This window comes from Ammodytes marinus, assembly GCF_949987685.1.
Source record: "Ammodytes marinus genome assembly, chromosome: 5".
Taxonomy (NCBI): Eukaryota; Metazoa; Chordata; class Actinopteri; order Uranoscopiformes; family Ammodytidae; genus Ammodytes; species Ammodytes marinus.
Window position 1 is genome coordinate 21,499,437 of NC_137234.1, and position 12,559 is coordinate 21,511,995.

General features: G+C 38.0%; 1 protein-coding gene across 1 annotated transcript in view; it reads left to right on the forward strand.

Moving 5' to 3' along the window:
• The first annotated feature begins 542 nt into the window (after nt 1–542).
• Nucleotides 543–12,559, forward strand: part of znf469 (zinc finger protein 469) — a 93,079-nt gene continuing 81,062 nt past the window's right edge. Inside the window, exon 1 of the mRNA XM_080027785.1 lies at nt 543–562. The gene's annotated coding sequence lies outside the window, so the exon portion shown is untranslated. The remainder of the gene's footprint in view (nt 563–12,559) is intronic.

A 12,559-nucleotide genomic window follows, 5' to 3' on the forward strand; every position in this document is an offset into this window, starting at 1 on the left:
GTTAAACATTTTGAATTACAAACAGCGCTGCATATACTGTCTTTGAGGTATTGTTGTGCACTTTTTCAAATATTGCAATATGTATATGTATTATGTTTTATTTTTGTCTTCAGGAAGCACAATATGAGACTAATACCATCTGCCATACAAGCTGAATTCCAATTTGTCCATGACTCATCAATTCTGAGAGGCTTTTAATTTAGGTGTTATCTGAGGTGTTGCAAATGTATTCATTTCAACAGATATATGGTGCACACAAACCTGATAGTTGGTGTATTTATAACACCATAACATTTTTGCATACAAACAACGCCTTATAGATCTCAGTTTGTGTTTCTTCAGCAACAGATGAAAAAGGTCTACCATTTCATATCACTTTATATGACAATTTCACCTTGCACTGGTTTTCATTTTGAATTTTGAATTGAAAAAATAACTACTCTTTTTAGACTACGATTGACATTTTATGAACTGTATTTACTAGTATCTATTCTCTCTTTTTCTGTTCATAGGTGGCATTTACTTTAACACAAAGGCTGCATTACAAATGACAACATCGAAGGTAAGTACAACACACACCTGATCTAAACCTTCTCAGTTTTTAGCTGTTGGTGACTCACAAAGAATCCGTATATGTCACATGACAATACGAGAAATACAGTCATATGAAAAAGTTTGGGAACCCCTCTCAGCCGGCATTATAATTGACTCTGCTTTCACAAAAAAATATATAAAAGTGGTATGTCTTTAATTTACCAGGAACAGCTAAGTACTGGGATGTTTTCCAAACAAAGATTTTTTGAAAAGCATTATTTGGTTGTATGAAATAAAATAAAATGTGAAAAACTGGCTGTGCAAAAATATGGGTACCCTTGTGGTTTTGTTGATTTTAATGCCTGTAACAGCATGTAAAACTGATGACTTTAAACACAAAGTTGGTTGGATTATGTTGTTAAGCCTTGAACCTCATAGAAATGTCTGTTTAATCATGAGAACATGGATTTTAGGTGCCTAAATGCAAGTTGCACTTCTCTTTGACTCTCTGCTGAAGTGAGACAGAATGGGATCATCAAAACAGCTCCCAAAAGATCTTAAAAACAAAGATTATTCATTGTCATGGTTTAGGGGAAGGCTACAAGAAGCTTTCCCAAAGGTTTCAATTGTCAATTTCTACTGTAAGGAACGTTGTCAGGGAATGGAAGGACACAGGCACAGTTGCAGTTAAACCCAGGTCTAGCAGACCAAGAAAAGTACAAGAGCGGCATATGCGGCGGATTGTGAGAATGGTTGCACACAACCCAAAGATCACCTCCAAAGACCTGCAAGAACATCTGGCTGCAGATTGTGTATCTGTACATGGTTCTACAATTCAGTGCAATTTGCACCAAAACATCTGTATGGCCGGGTGATGAGAAGGAAGCCCTTTCTGCGCCCACGCCACAGATACAGTTGCATGGAGTATTTAAAAGCTCATTTAGACAAGCCAGCTTCATATTGGAAGAAAATGCTTTGGACTGATGAGACAAAAATTAAGTTATTTGGTCTTTATAAAAAACAGATGTTTTGGTGCAAATTGCGCTGAATTGTTGAACGATGTACAGATACACAATCTGCAGCCAGATGTTCTTGCAGGTCTTTGGAGGTGATCTGTGGGTTGTGTGCAACCATTCTCACAATCCTCCACCTATGCCGCTCCTGTTTTTTTCTTGGTCTGCCATGCCTGGGTTTAACTGCCACTATGCCTGTGTCCTTCCATTTCCTGACAACGTTCCCTACAGTCGAAATTGACAATTGAAACCTTTGGGAAAGCTTCTTGTAGCCTTCCCCTAAACCATGACAATGAACAATCTTTGTTTTTAAGATCTTTTGGGAGCTGTTTTGATGATCCCATTCTGTCTCACTTCAGCAGAGAGTCAAAGAGAAGTGCAACTTGCATTTAGGCACCTAAAATCCATGTTCTCATGATTAAACAGACATTTCTATGAGGTTCAAGGCTTAACAACATAATCCAACCAACTTTGTGTTTAAAGTCATCAGTTTTACATGCTGTTACAGGCATTAAAATCAACAAAACCACAAGGGTACCCATATTTTTGCACAGCCAGTTTTTCACATTTTATTTTATTTCATACAACCAAATAATGCTTTTCAAAAAATCTTTGTTTGGAAAACATCCCAGTACTTAGCTGTTCCTGGTAAATTAAAGACATACCACTTTTGTATTTTTTTTGTGAAAGCAGAGTCAATTATAATGCCGGCTGAGAGGGGTTCCCAAACTTTTTCATATGACTGTAGTTTGACACAGTCCCCTGTAGTGTATGTGTTGTTAGTCCGCATCTTTTTGTCCACCTCTCCCACACGTTAACGCCCATCCCTGACCGAAGCCAATAGGGGATAATGCATGGTTGACACTTTGCCACTCCCTGTGAGATGTAAATCTTTTTTTTCTCTGCTGACCACCATGCTCCCAGGAAAAGACAACAGTCTTCCAAATGACACGGTTGTAGACTTCCGATTACAGCCCTGTCACTTACTCTACCGATGTGTAAACACATGATGGAAATACAGACAGAGTGACTGAGTCACTAAGCGAAATAGGGAGAGAGGTGCTAGGGGTGCGTGGGCTTCTTTTTTATTTGCCTCCAGATATCACACTTGGTCAGAGGGGCTAACATAAAAGCTGGTAAGTTAGTTAGTCAGAATTGTTAAGGTGTCTCATTACACAAGCGCTTTGGCTTTCATGGGGCATTCATTGAACAAAACAATAAATCTATAGTTTCATTATCATTGCATTGTTTCTTCTTACTTTGTGTCTTGAAAAATAAAGCAGCAGCTGTAAACTGTAAACTTTTTGATCCCTGTGTCACGTCGACAAATTGTATCCTTCTTTAATGCACCACAGTAACTCCTTCATTTTTAAATAGTACATTTCTGATTAATGGCTATTCCGATTATCATTACAATAGGTTTTCAGCCAATCACAGCATCTTTGTGATTCTGTGAGAAGACAGTCCTAGCGCTGGCTCTTTCTTGGCCTCCTGACCAAAAGTGTGATAATTTTAGACTCAAGTCTCTCACATGGTCTGGAGCGAGGACGGCATTTGGAAATAAACTTGGAATTTAACTTAATTGCAGTTTACAGATTTAGGAGGGGCAGCATTCTCTTCTTTATTTTCTTGCATAAATAGAGAGTGACTGTAGGCCAAAGACATGAGGGTTCAAAGCCACAAAGGAGGTTAAAGAACGTCAGAGGCAGTGAGGACACTTTTGAGCCTGGCTCCTTTGCTCTCTCAAAGGCTTAGCCTGGCTCTGCCCCTAATGTGAGATCCCTTTCCCCACTCACCATATCAATCAAATGTATTATTGCACCCAGGTTTTAAAGTCTCTGCAGTAACATTGGACTGTTCGTTTTTTAACTACTTTAGGCACAGCCAAGTCACAGTGTTTGCTTGTTTCAGCTGCAGATTTATATTTTAGGAGAAGCAAGGAGGATTCAGTTGAGAATTTTTCCCCATTTTTGTTCAGCTGCATCTCTAAACAGTAAATTATTCATCCTCTGAGATCCTCTAACTTTGACAGCTTCTCTGCACACACACATTTGGGTCCAGATATTTCCCATTACCTCATTACCATAATGCGTAATTGCTCCCGGTCACGTCTCGTTATCTTTTTTTCAAACTAATCCTTTCTATTTTGCTTAAACTGGCTTCCTTCAATCATCAAGGTACCTGTTAAATTAGTGATAAAATGTTAATAAGATAGTGATAGACCAACATATAATTTGGGGCTATGCTTAATGCTGTAACAGCACAATGTGATGTATTGCTTTTGAAAATGATGTAATGGAATTGTTGCCGGGATTCAGCAAACAGGCGGAGGGAGGGGATATAATGGATGAGTTTCAGGTGTGGTACCAGGGGACAGGACATAAACTGTGAACCAGTTCAACAGATTAAGAGTCTCCTCGCTCCCTCTCTTGCTGCGTGGTCTCTGGTTTTGAATGATTGAGTATCTGGGCCTCCCTCATGGTCATGGTTGATGGGATGACAGAGTTTAAAGGTATGCATGTATAATAAATACCTTTACATATGCAAACACATATACAAATACATATGCTCATATGCATGTATGCATGCGCACATGCACAGTGCATGTTATAGGGGATGTCTAGTGCAGCTAAGATAAAAGCCATATTCTGGAGACATGTGATGAGAAAAATGGCTGTATTAGCGGGCGCCCTGTGGGAAAGTATGCCATCCAAACTGCAGAATGTGCACATTAGCTCCAGACCTGAAAACAAAGTCACTTCAAAGAAGAAGAAGATCAAACTCATGAAAACAACTTGGACATGAGGGATACATCACTGGAGAAAAGGGGGCAGTTAGATGGGTATGTGGGTGATGAAGGGGCTCGCTGGGAAGAATAAGTACAATTCAAGGAATGAGACCATGGGTCCTGAGATAAGATGAGCATGTAAGCTTTTGAGTTGTCCCAAAGGATAAGCGTTAAAAAGTGTGTGTGATTTGGGGCTGAGTGATTCAGGGAGGAAATGGTGAGTGACTGGGGCCCCCTGGAAAAATGTGTTTATTAGAAAAACAGGAAGAAAGGGAGGAAGGATGGAAAGAATGAAAAATCAGTAGAAGTTACTCACTTCACTGAAGACAATTTCAGGTCAGATAAAAATGTTTCATTGTAAAAGTTCATCATAGGATTAGTTGATATGTTTGATGGATTTGTCTATAAATCATTGGTGGATGGGAATTATTAATGTAATATTGTGCAAATGAAGGTGTGAAAGGTGTGAAAAGTCATTCTTACTGTCATAACATTTGCATACATTGCTAAGTGCCCAAACAATGGCATTTAAGTCACTCTGTGTATCTACAACTCTCCCCTGCTGACACTCAAAATTATGGGATGCATGAGAAAAAAACAGCTAATGCGGCTTAGCTTCACAAGAAAAAAGAGCTATAGATAATTACTTTTTCCTCCATGGACAAGGCAGATAACACAACTACATTCATGTTCATCTTATTATTAATAAGGTGAACTAATACATTCACTGGCTATATCAAGATAACAATATAGTTTCCACAGCAATCTACCCTGGTAAAAAGTCGACAAGGGTTGTGACACAAAATACCCAGGGTAAAACCTAGAGTTGCCTCGCTGTGCCCAAATCCTGTTAATAACATAACATTTTTGTCAGTATTGTGACACATTAAAAAAAAATAAGCAATTCACATTGGAGTTTATTCAAAACACAGTGGCCAATCTGTTCAGTAGTTCATAAATGTTATTAGTTTGAGATAAGTTTGGGCTATTAAGATTAGCAATATTTAAAATTACACTCTTCTTTTTTTCTACACCTATCATTAGGCTTTTGAAACACTTATTCCTGTCAGTTCAAATACTAAACCTAACCCCCTATCTTTGACATCGGTGACTGTGATCTAAGCGCCTGACAATCCAGCACATCATCATCACATCACTGTTTGTAGACAAATTGGGGAGTGTGTCTAACAGAGGTGACCCCTCCGGCTCTGTCCTCACCCTTAACCTTAACCTTAACCTTACCCAAAACCCCAACCGTCTTCAAAATACTTCCACTGCATTAGTCAGAGCAGAACGTTAACTCATGCATAGCTCTACACCAAGGGTTTACCTTTAGCTATAAACTTAAGCAGGTAAATTATATGTCTCCAAAATGACAGTCTTTATGCAGCTTTGATTTTACGAACTGCAAGGTGACCACAGTGAGTAATAGAACAATGCGAGCTGCATTCTCCTGAACTGAATGAAGCCTTGGCTTCAAAGTTTAGAACTTTTGAAGATGGATATAATGACTACCTAGAAATACTCAAAATTATTGTCTCTGTGTTCATAACATAACATTTTTGTCAGTATTGTGACACATTTAAAAAAAAAGCAATGCACATTGGAGTTTATTCAAAACACAGTGGCCAATCTATTCAGTAGTTCATAAATGTTATTAGTTTGAGATAAGTTTGGGCTATTAAGATTAGCAATATTTAAAATGACACTCTTCTTTTTTTCTACTTACACCTATCATTAGGCTTTTGAAACACTTATTCCTGGCAGTTCAAATACTAAACCTAACCCCATATCTTTGACATCAGTGACTGTGGTCTAAGTGCCTGTCAATCCAGCATGTCTTCTGTGGTGTTTAATGTTTTGGAGTCTGTCTGTTTAAGGTGTCAGTGTGAATAGTTGGAGAACACTTTCAAGAGGGAGTGGTGTGAGCCTGTTGGCCTTCCCTCCATTCCTTGAGAGCATGCTGGGTGATTGACCGGCAAGAGTGATTCCGCAGGTTACGAGGCGTGCATACCTGAAGGGTAGGACCCAGGTTCATGACTGAACATGCAGGGTTACACACCAATCTAATGTTTGCTGTTGACAGACATGTGCTTCATTAGTGTAGGAAGGGTGTGTATTCTTCATACCCTGATCACACTGTGGAGTTCGTAAAAATCCATGTCTAATCCATCAGTTACACTTTCCCTTTTCTGGACTTCGGCACAGAGATGATTGCATCACATCTGTTTAATCATGAAAAAGTGTTTTTATTTTTTTTTATTCACATAATCGTCAAAATATTTGATGTGGGGAATTTTGTCATTAATTAAAAAGCTTTCACGGTAGGGGAGACCGGGGTAAGTAGGCTAGTAGTAACTTTTTACTCTAGTGAGAATTGCTCATCACCTAAACATATTTCAACAGTCATTTCTACATTAAATTGAAGCTTAAGGTGTTGGCTTGAAATGTGAACCCCTCACTTTTTCTAACTTATTGTAATAAAGAAGAAATTTACCATCAAAGACACTCTAACACATTGTGACAACCAACCCCATCAAGGGGTCGGTTGTCACACACTATGGGGTTGTTTGTCACAATGTTATCTTTATGGGAAAATCTTAAAGAGAAGGCAAGAAAGCAGAACTACATTTGAAAGTTTAATTTCATTGTCAAGTTGAAAAATAGGCCTACATAACTTTATGCATCTTAACACAAAATGAGCAAGGAATTAACAAAAAGGAAATCCATATTAAGACCAACCTACTGTATGTAACAACATAAAGAACAAAACAAATAGGTCTAACAATAATAGCCTACTCAACTAGGATACACACATTCACTATCTGAGTTACAGTGATGGCAAATGTAGGGTCTGCTCACTCTAACTAAGCAGAGATTGTGTGCCCACTGGTTGCACATTTTATTTATTTTTTATTTAACCTTTATTTAACCAGGAAAAAAACCTATTGAGATTAAAAATCTCTTTTCAAAGGTGACCTGGCCAAGACAGGCAGCAGCACAATAAACCACAGTTACAGACAAACAGTTACAGACAAACACACAGGGACAAAATTAAAATAGCGCTAAAAATACAGGTGAAACTCGAAAAATTTGAATATTGTGCAAAAGTTAATTTATTTCAGTAATTCAACCTAAATGGTGAAACTAATATATTATATAGACTCATTCATTCAAAGTGAGATATTTCAAGCCTTTATTTGTTATAATTGTGATCATTATGGCTTACAGCTTATGAAAACCCCAAATTCAAAATCTCAGAAAATTAGAATATTACAGCAAGAAAAAAGTAATTCAGCATCTCCACAAAGCTTGTCAACAGACAGGAGCATGTAGTGCTCTAAAATCTCCTGGTAGACAGCTGTGGTGACTTTGGACTTGATAACACAGTGGACCAACACCATCATTTCTGTATTTAAAAACCTTTTTTTATTGATTTTATGTAATATTCTAATTTTCTGAGATTTTGAATTTGGGTTTTTTATAAACTGTAAGCCATAATAATCACAATTATAACAAATAAAGGCTTCACATATCTCACTTTGCATGTAATGAATCTGTATAAGATATTATTTTTGCCTTAAAGTTGAATTACTGAAATAAATGAACTTTTGCACGATATTCAAATTTTTCGAGTTTCACCTGTACATACAACACTTCTCCCTTACCTCCCCTGAACGGGTGCTGGAGAACGTTTCCATACAAACCAAACACAAACTATCCTCTTCATCTGTTGACGATTCCTCCTCCTGTCTCTTTCTCTTCTGTTTCTTCTTCCCCAGCTGGGGTGGAGTGCACTGGGGTGCAGTAGCCTTGGCAACTGGTCTAGTTTGGGATGCACTGGGTTGTTTTGATTTTGTTGCCCTTTTTCTCTTTTGCATGCTAGCTGCCTTTCCTGCTCAATTCTCTCCTTCTCTGGGGTGTCAGTGAGGATACAGCTTGACATTTTCTTTTGTTATTGGGTTCCTTTCCTGGCTGCACCCTTTGGATAACATGTGACAACCAACCCCTCAAAAAATGTGACGACCAACCCCAACTGGAATTTGTTGCTAGCATCAAGGCCAACAACCATCTGACAACTAATTAGCTTGCTAAAAACAATCTAAACTATAGCTTACCCTTCACACTTTTTTAGGGTAACAAGTGTTTTGTTATAAACCCATTGTGTAAAAGCCTAGAAGAAAAATACTGAGGAGCTAAATATTTTCAATTTGACATGAAAAACAATAACAGTCCTCTCACCTCAAATGCAGCAGTCTAACTCCAAGGAAGACTATGTAGGTGACCTCTGATCCCAGTTGTGGATATTTACAATACCAAAATTTAACAGACAGCGCCTTCTGGTTCCGAGATATAACGATTGTGACAACCTACCCGTGTGACAAATTACCCCGTTCTACCCTATGTTGTGAAATAAGACACAAAGAGATGGTTTTCCAGAGTTACAGTAATGAAGGAGGGCTTTGACGTCTCATTACTTGTTAACATGACTAGTTAACTGTGTTATCAGCAGTAAGGTATTGGTCTTAAGGGTGGTGTCGCGTGTTGTGGTGGCTCGGCCTTCTGCGATGACTGACTCCACAGTTGCTGTGGTGCTGGCAGTCGGAGTGGCTGACATTTTCAGTGTGTCAGTGAGTAGGAAACATGGGTATGTGTAGGATTATGTATTGGTACGTTTGTGTGCATCTATGTGTACTGGTATGGTGTACAGTTATGCAAGTGTTCTTGTCTACGTTTGTGTGTATCTATGTGTATTGGTATGGTGTACAGATATGCAAGTGTTGATACATAGAATTGATATCATGAAAATGAGAAATGAGTCTGAAGGAAACATGTAGTTTTGAGTTTTGATTTTGATTTATGACCTGTTAATATTGTTTAAAGAAATGGGGTGGGATTGAACAAGTTTTTACTTCTTCCCACCCCTTTTTTCAAATATGTTGTGGCATTTTTATAGAGTGCTTGGCGGCCTTATCAGTGCAGGAGTCACTAGGGCTGACTCCTGTTGATGCATTTTTATTATTGTATTGTTGTTGCATATTTGAAATAAATCATTCATTCATTCATTCAAATAGGATTGGCATCTGTAAATAATTTGTTAAAGGATTAATTAGCGTTAAAGTTTTGAGGTTTTAAATATTCCATTCTAAGCATGAATATGTAAAACTATTTTCCGATTGTTCTCCGAACTCTGCCTTTAGGCCTTTAACATCTAACACTGTAATTTATTAGATTAAAAAAAGGCATGTCTATTTTAAAAGCTTTGTTATGTATACAGTATGTGCTAAATTTGAAACAGAAGTTTCCTCTGCTGAATTTTTTTATTTACCACGCATCTTCAAGATCTGACAATCTGCTGACACCAGCGGGTCTCAACAGAGCACAGGCATCTGGTCCATCCCACCAGGATCTTCTTCAAGTCCCGTTCAGGTAGAAACCAGACCAGAGCTTCCCTGCTTTGCTTAGATCTAGCATAAATGTTGAAACACATGAGCATCGTTAAGGATGCCCTGGTGGCTTTTTTTTCTGTGTAACTTTTTCCATAAGCTCACTGAATGCAAGAATTTGATTTATTTTAAACCTTAGGGAAACCAAGCCAGTGTTTTTTTTTCTTTACATTCTTGAAATACATCTTTATGAGGTTATTATTCTGACATACGTGAACATAAATCCAGCCTTGTGCTTGTGTTTTTGCAGTAGTCTCACAGGCTACACATGTTTTGAACACTGTTTGTAGACAAATTGGGGAGTGTGTCTAACAGAGGTGACCCCTCCGGCTCTGTCCTCACCCTTAACCTTAACCTTACCCAAAACCCCAACAGTCTACAAAATACTTCCACTGCATTAGTCAGAGCAGAACGTTAACTCATGCATAGCTCTACACCAAGGGTTTACCTTTAGCTATAAACTTAAGCAGGTAAATTATATGTCTCCAAAATGACAGTCTTTATGCAGCTTTGATTTTACAAACTGCAAGGTGACCACAGTGAGTAATAGAACAATGCGAGCTGCATTCTCCTGAACTGAATGTAGCCTTGGCTTCAAAGTTTAGAACTTTTGAAGATGGATATAATGACTACCTAGACATTCTGTAAATTATTGTCTGTGCCATTTTGTTTAGATATTTGAATGAATGTCGTAGCCTATGCTACAGTATATACAGCCCTCAAGCTTAGTCACTTGATGTTAGTGACTCAAAGTCAATATTAGCCCTTGCAAGACAGTCATTGTAGATCTCATTATAGTACATATACACCACAGGACTTTGTCTCTGAGTTCGTCCAAATGATTTATTCTGTCTTCCGTGACCTGAAAGTAGTTTAATTGTTTTATAGAATAATTTTTTTATCAACATTGCTTTTCTTTAGCTATGGTTACATTTTATTATCGCGACAGCTTTAATATAAAGCTGTGGATGCGGTTTAGACAAACATCATAGTGTTTCTGATCAATAGAAGCCTGTCTGATTTGTATTAGACATGAAGTAAATGTTCGTGGTTTCTCACTATTTGTTTGCAGTGAATACAGAGATACTTCAGGCCTTTGAAATGATGTATTGTTGGCATAAAATGAAAATTGATTTATATCTGTTTTCAGTTAAATTAAAAGCACAGACATTTACAATCAGGAAAAAAAAATCCTTTGTTGTTATTATTCTAATTAAACCACATTAAAGGAATGTGTCAACTGAATTATATTTTGCACGTGTGTCCACAAGAACTTGACATTTTCAACCTTGAATCCCTGCTGTGAAATCCTCTCTTTATTATTAATTTGTTTATGACTAAGGTCATTTGTGTTGGAAACAATTTAGTTTTATTGTGTTAAGTCAAGTGTGTAAAATAATTGACTGTACCTGATTACATACACGATGATAACAACCTGATATTGAACTAAGAAAATGACCCAGCATTGACTTTGTACCTTGCTGAGACTTACCTTTTAATTACCTTTTATCTGGGAATATGTTTGCCCCAAAGCCAAATCTTTATTCCTAAGCAATTGCTTTAGGAGACTCGGTTCCAATTTAATTTTACGGTCATATTTAATTTGAAAATGTTGTTTCCATTCACTATCACCACTTATACTGACAGTAACCATGACTTCCAAACCCTCTTCTTATGATTCCCCTTCCCTTGTTTTTTTTTTGCTGTCACTCATTTCCTCAGATGGCATGATATTAATGATACCATCAATCCCAAGATAGGGCTTGTTGATGTATCCCTCTTTGCTCAGAGCTATACACCCATATTGCTTTCAGAGAGAAGTGAGATCATAATCACCTTCTGCACGTATTCAAGGACATACATGGAGACACACAGCCACAGCTGGAGTATTCGCACACACCTATAGGTACAGTTATTAACACTGGCCCATTGTCTACACCTCCAATATTGAGCAAATGAATGAGAAATGTGTTAAGGCAAAGCCCCATGATCTGTCAAACAAAGCATTCGCATGTCATGTCCATCCCTCGCACTCTTCACTATATCCCCTCGAGTGCAGTGAAAACATTACATTATGTAACCCACAATAAGCTAAAGACAGTCTTCTTTTAAGGAGAAATCTGAACTCAAGATGAAATAATGAATGTTCTGAACTAGATCAAGGGAGGCTATTTACCAAGGACCTCGAAAGCCGAATAAATGATCTTTTTATGAAAACTCCGGGAAACAACAGCCAGTTTTCTTTCGCGCCCCCGTTTACGGTTACAGAGTTATCATTGACCAATTTAATCATAAACAGTCTTTTTGCTGCTCTATAGTAGGGGAGACTGGGGCTAGTAGGCACACTTTTTACTCTAGTGAGACTTGCTCATCACCTAAACGTCTTTCAATAGTCATCCCTACATTACATTGAAGCTTAAGGTGTTGGCTTGAAATGTGTACCCCTCACTTTTTCTAACTTATTGTAATAAAGAATAAATTAATCATCAAATCCTTACACATTGTGACAACCAACCCGAACAAGGGGTCGTTTGTCATACAATATGGTAGTTTGGGATGCACTGGGTTGTTTTGATTTTGTAGCCCTTTTTTCTTTTGCATCGTAGCTGCCTTTTCCTGCTCTATTCTTTCCTTCTCTGGGGTGTCAGTGAGGAATGCAGCTTGACAATTTCTTTCGTTATTGGTTTCCTTTTCTGGCTGCAGCCTTTGGATAACATGTGACAACCAACCCCCCAAAAAATGTGACGACCAACCCCAACTTGAATTTCTTGCTAGCA